Genomic DNA, 6720 nt, shown 5'->3' with positions numbered 1-6720 from the left:
AGAGCAAGAGAAGAGAATGCTTCAACAAAGAAATGGTCACTGCTCTCAAATGCTGCTAAGAGGCCAAGAAGATGACTACAACCTTTGCCTTTGAAAAGCACTTTACAGTAAACAAGTAGAAGAACACTGCATATTGTTGTTGTTATTGTTGTTAGGTGTCATTGAGTCAGATCCAACTCAAAGTAACTCATAGTATTCCAACTCATATAACAGAATGAAACACTGCCCAGTCCTACACCATCCTCACAATCTTTGGTATGTTTAAGATCATCATTGCAGCCACTGTGTCAATTCATCTTGTTGAGGGTTTTCCCTTTTTTTTGCTGACCTTCGACTTTACCAAGCATGATATCATTTTCCAGGGACTGGTCCCTTTTGACAACATGACCAAGGTACACGAGACCAACTCTGGCCATTCTCACTTCTAAGGAGCACTCAGGCTGTACTTCACCCAAGATAGATCTGTTTGTTTTTCTGGCAGTCCATGGTATTTTCAGTACTCTTCACCAGCACCACAATTCAAAAGCATGAATTCTTCTACAGTTTTCCTTATTCATTGTCCAGCTTTCACATGCATATGAGGCTATTGAAAATACCATGGCTGGGATAAGACACACCTTATTCTTCAAAGTGACATCTTTGCTCTTTAACACTTTAAAGAGGTCTTTTGCAGCAGATTTGCCCAGTGCAATACATCACCTGATTTCTTTATTGGTGCTTCATAGGCATTGACTATTGCTGTTGTTGTTAGGTGCCATCAAATTAGCTCTGAATCATAGCAAGCCTATGTACCACAGAACGAAACACTGCCTGGTCCTGTGCCAGCTTCACAGTGCTTGCTGTACCTGAGCCTATCGTTGCAGCCAGTGTGTCGATCCACTAATTATTGTTATTATTATCTGTTGGGTATGGATCCAAATAAAATGAAACACCTGACAACTTCAATCTTTTCTCCATTTATTGTGATGTTGCTTATTGGTCCAGTTTTACCAAACTTTATGTTGAAGTGTAATCCATACTGAAAGCTGTAGTTTTTGATCTTCATCAGTAAGTGCTTCAAGTCATCTTCACTTTCAGCAACAAGGTTGTATCTTCTGCATATCACAGGTTGTTAATGAATCTTCCTCCAATCCTGATGCTGTGTTCTTCTTCATATAGTCCAGCTTCTCAGATTATTTGCCCAACATACAGATTGAGTATGGTGAAAGGATATAACCCTAATACACACCTTTCCTGATTTTAAACCATTCAGTATGCCCTTGTTCTGTTCAGACAACAGCCTCTTGATCTATGTACAGGTCCCTCATAACCACAATTACGTGTTCTGGAATTCCCATTCTTCACAATGTTATCCATAATTTATTATGATCCACACAGTCAAATGCCTTTGCATAGTCAATAAAACACAGATAAGCATCTTTCTGGTATTCTTAGCTCTCAGCCAAGATACTTACCTGCCAGGGGAGATACCATGATCACAAAGGTGGTTTTCCCAGGGTGAGGCTTATCTATTGTACTGCATATTAGAAAAGAAGTTCCTTTCCACAGTTTTTTGCTATAAGCAGCTGATATCTTTCTTTTTGTTCAAGATGGGGCTTAACCCACAAATTTTGAAATTGGCCTGATTGAAATAATTTGTTGGGGAACACTCATATTTCTGAATTTTCTGTAGCAGCCAGCTTAGTAGGAAGAGTCAGCTCTACTTTTTTTTTTTTTTTTAACAATTATGAAAATTTTCAAGCATACAAAAAAGTTGAGAGAATTACTTATTATATATATAACAGCCATGTATCCACCACCTACATTCTACAATGAACATTTTGCTATACCAACTTTACCACATTTGTCTAACCATTCCTCTATTCATCTATCAGTCCACTTTATTTTTTGGAAATCAAAGTAAGTTTTAGGTGTAAGAATATTTCAAAACTAAACCCTCTATCCTCCATATCATTAACTAAAGTTTGATATTTGTTTATAATTTTTTTTTCCTTTGAGGCAAAATTTACAAACAGTGAAATGCCCTAATCAATCTTAAGTATACTGCTTGACGTCTTTTGACAAATGCACACCTTTGTGTGTCCATCCTCCTTGTGTGATGTTATAGAACATAACGACACCCTGAAGAGTGTATCTCTGCCACAGTGTCATTCAGAAAATGCAGATCATGTAGGTGAAGCGCCTATCACTGGCCTCCTGGTCAGTACACACAGCAAGTTTTGATTCCCTTCTCCCTCTGCCAGCATATTCTACCACCACTCATATACATTCACCCACATTTCCACCAAGAGAGAAATAGACACTGAATTCTTCCTAAAAGTGCTTTTGTAAATGTGTCACAGCAAATTCGTTGTTGAAAAGGACAATGGTGTCCAGAGAACCAAGCCCAGCCAGGGAAATCATGATTCCTCACTCAAAACCTTACTCCACTAGTGTTGAGCAAGCTACAAAAAACTAGGGCTGTTATATTGGAGGTCTCTTACTTGTAAAAAGATAATAACCACCTATAACATAGAAGTTTAGAAATAGATTTGGTGTTTGAATATATTAACAAAATAGCCCTGGGAGAAAAAGGTAAAAAGGCTTCATTATCAGGTTATGAACATTTGTGCCAATTTGCCATATTGTCATATTGTTCCTCTGCTGGAGCTCTAAGCTGGCCACACTGCTCAGGTGAGGCTGTTTGGACATAAGCTTGAATCAGGAAATTCTGTATGAAGTATTCTACCTGGCCAGGTTTGCAAATAAAAAACAAACCAAATTCATTGCCATCAAGTCCATCCTGACTCATAGCAACCCTCCTTGGGTTTCTGAGCAGGATCTCTATGAAAGTAGATTGCCCAATCTTCCTTCCAAGGAGTGGCTGGTAGGTTTGAACCGCCAGCCTTCTGGTTAGTAGTCAAATACCTTAGACACTAAGCCACCAGAGCTCCCAAAGAAATCCCAAAAAAAAATCAAAATGATAGTTGCTAATTAGGTTTTCCCAGTTCAAATATTTATCATTAACAATCCTTGAAAGAAGCTGTGGGGTTAGTTTATTTAATATGTTTTTTATTTTGTTTTGTTTTGAACTCTGGACATTGAGGAGATTATATAAGAGACTGGTTTGTTGAAATGAGAAGTAGGTTCCTGGATCACTTAAGCCTGGTTTTAAGGAAATCAAAGACATAAACTGAGGTAACTAGCATCTCTTAAGATTTAATTAGAATCTGCTAGTACCTTCTTCCCAAACTCCATGAGAAGTCCAATGATCTCCCCAGATTTACATTAATTCCTCAGATTTTACAGACTCATATTCACTTCTTGCTCCAAAATCCTGCTCTTGCTGAATTCACACCTTTCCTGATATCAGTTTCAGCTATGGTTGTCTATCTTTTCTTTTCTGGGCCAACCCTGACATAGAATTCAGCATCTTTTCTTTGATTTTGTCCCAACCAATTTCCCAAGGCAAGGCCTCATGCAGTACTCTCTCTTTAATCCTCTAATCTTTTCTCTTTACTGGTCTATCCCCAATATTAAAAGCCTGTTGGTTTTTAGATTCAGATTGGTTTAGCTATGGCTTTACTTCCTTCCATGCTTCCATTCAATGGCCCCAAGGCCTTACTTTCCAATCACAAAGGGCTTATCAAGATATTTTTTCCAACAAAGATAGAGGAACTCTGGTGTAAAGTCTTTAAGTTATATGCATACACATAATACAGATAAACACATATATATAATACACCATACACACATATATATGTATATAATATGTAATACATGTAAATATATAAATAAATACACGAGGGTAGTTAAACACATTTTATTGTTGTTGTTCGCTCCAGTCAAGTTAACCTTGACTCATAGAAACCTCATGCACAATGGAATAAAATGCTGCCTTGTCCTGAACCAACCTGTGATTGGTTGCAAACCAAACCATTGTGTCCATAGGGTTTTCACCGGCTGATTTTCAGAGGGAGATTTCTAGGCCTTTCTTCTTAGTCCATCTTAGTCTGGAAGTTCCACTGGAACCTGTTCAGCATCATAGCAACACCCAAGACTTCACTGAAAGACAGGTGATTGCTGCACATGAAGTGCATTGGCTGGGAATTGAAACTGGGTCTCCCACATGGAAGATGATAATTCTAACACTGAACCACCAATAGCTCTCCCATTAAATAAGTAACACTTATATAACACCACATGCAAACATATCCTTACTATTTAGATGATTCTCAATGCCTTCTCTATGGAGCTCTGGTGGCACAATGGTTAAAGCATTTGGCTGCTAACCAAAAGGTAGGTGGCTCAGAATCACCAGCCACTCTGTGGGAGTAAGATGTGGCAATTTGCTTCTGTAAAAATTACAGCCTTAGAAACTCTGTGGGGTAGTTCTACTTTGTCCTATAGGGTCACTATGAGTCAGAAGCAACTCAACAGCAGTGGGTTTGGTTTGGGGTTTTTGGAAACACTGTCTGTGGCATTTGTGAAATCTTTAGTCCCTGCCTCATCTCATAGGGTTCTTATTCTCATCTTTTTATTCTGCATTACCGTAGTCCCCCTCTACGGCTGAAACTGATCCCATCCAGTTTGCACTGTTTAGGAAATGAGAAACTGAAAATATTTGCTCATGCATTTACTTAATCACACATTCATTTAGCATACATAATTGAGCACCTACAATAGAATACCATATTGGACCCTTCAGAAGACAAGAGATGGAGGCCCATGTCTTTAGGAACTTCAAATCCAGTGGGATGTGCAAACCTGATACAACTTGCCTCAGATTCACAGTGCTGTCCAGAAGAGCAACAGATAAGAGCCGAAGCTGAAGCTGTGCCGAGTACCTGAGCTGCTGCATCAGCGGAAGGAACAGAAGAGAGGGGGAAGTGTGGTTTAAAGAATCTGCTGCCTTGTGAGGTTTTTTAATTACAACTTGCAAGCTCTTCTAGCAGTTGTTATTTCTGCTTAGGTGGCAGAGTAGCTTCAATGGAAGTATGAGCTCAGCCTTGTCTTGCTCCTGTTTAATAAAAAAGGTCAGGTAAAAATGACTGTTGCAACAGCACCAAGCATGTTGAAAGCCACAATCTCTTGCGGATGAGACAAAAAAGCCACTGGCTGGAAAATTTTTGCCCACTAAAATCCTCTTGAAGTTGTCTCAGAAACATCAGATAGGCAGTGTCCTCTTTTCTCCTTAGGATAGATGTCAAGAAAGACAGCTTTCCAAATACAGATTGCTACAGTTGAGGAACAGTCCAGGTGCCTGGGTAAATGTTGAATTGGGTAGCAGGTGTGCTGAAGTATGAAGGAGCACTTGGAACTCTTTAGTGTATGACCAAATTGCATGTGCTTTGAAGAGAAATCATTCTGATTCACTTTGTCTACACAATTCACAAGCCATCACACAATGAATTCAGACCCAGGTTCAATTCCCAGCCAAGGTACCTCATGCATAGCAGCCACCTGTCTATCATTGAAGGCTTGTGTGTTGCTATGATGTTGAACAGGTGTTAGTGGAACTTCTAGACTAAGATAGACTAGGAAAAAGCCCTGGTGATCTACCTCTGAAAATCAGCCAGTGAAAATCCTATAGATCGCAATGTTTTGATCTGCAACCAATCATGGGGATGATGCAGGATCAGGCAGTGTTTCATTTCATTGTGTAGGGAATCACCATGAGTCAGGAGTCAAATCAACAGCAGCTGACAACAATTTGTCTATGTTTGGAGTGAGGGATTTAACCCTTATCACATACATCTCTCTTCATAGAGAGCTGCAATTGATAACTGAACTCTACACTGAATACTCAAACCATTTAAAATGTTTTAAGCCACAGATATTGTAGGCTATCTCCATTAGAGCAGAATAACTTTATCAGTGTTCACTTGATATCAAGTGGGCCCAAATGCAGGAAGCAGAGGTACTGCTAAATTCGGTCTATATGTGGTATTAATGATATTTTTTCATTCACAAATCAAATGAATTTTTAATGTGTCCATATTGTTGTTGTTGTTGTTGTTGTTAGTTGCCTTTGAATCAGTTCTGACTCAATGTGATCCCATGTGTGCAGAGCAGATGTGCCCCATAGGGTTTTCAGTGCTGTGACCATTCAGAAGCAGATTGCTAGGCCTGCATTCCAAGTCATCTCTGTATGGGTTTGAACCAAAACTTTTCAGCTAGTAATCAGGTGCTTAAACTGTTCATGCCACCCAAGGATTTCTGTATCCATAGAGAGCTTTAAGTATGAATTTCATTAAGAATAGCAAGCCTTAACATACTTAAGGATGGTATTCATGTATGCAGTCATCTGCTTCTCTATAGTGGTGAAGTATAATAGATGATGTCATTCCAAAGAGCCTCAAAAATAGATGAATGCAGGTGTTCCTTGTTTCACATTCTAGCAAAGTTATCTATACAGTACTTTATTAGGAATTGGCTCTATTTTTCCTTGTATGCTTCTGTGGTAAAGTCGAGATAAATTATTTGTCAGAGAAAATACTAATATAATTCATTTGAAAACATTTAGATGAACCTGCATACTGGATGTGAAACTTAGAGAACTAGTGCATTCATTTGATAAATTGCAGTTCTTAGTTCGTGTACTTCTGCAAAGCATTATAAAACTGACCATCCCTGGGAAATCCTTACTTCTTACGTGACATCCCTTTTCATTTTTTTACTTCCTAACTTTCCTGCTTCATGAAATCAAATGCTTAGACCTGAGGTGGTCAAAATGGTAGA

General features: G+C 38.8%; 1 pseudogene; it reads left to right on the top strand.

Annotated features, from left to right (window-relative positions):
* The first annotated feature begins 1446 nt into the window (after positions 1-1446).
* Positions 1447-1601, top strand: LOC122150783 (annotated as a pseudogene).
* Positions 1602-6720: the final 5119 nt, after the last annotated feature.

Source organism: Orycteropus afer, unplaced genomic scaffold, assembly GCF_000298275.1.
Source record: "Orycteropus afer afer isolate SDZICR_OR568_19922 unplaced genomic scaffold, OryAfe1.0 scaffold00234, whole genome shotgun sequence".
Classification (NCBI taxonomy): domain Eukaryota; kingdom Metazoa; phylum Chordata; class Mammalia; order Tubulidentata; family Orycteropodidae; genus Orycteropus; species Orycteropus afer.
This window is presented reverse-complemented; position numbering and strand designations above follow the sequence as displayed.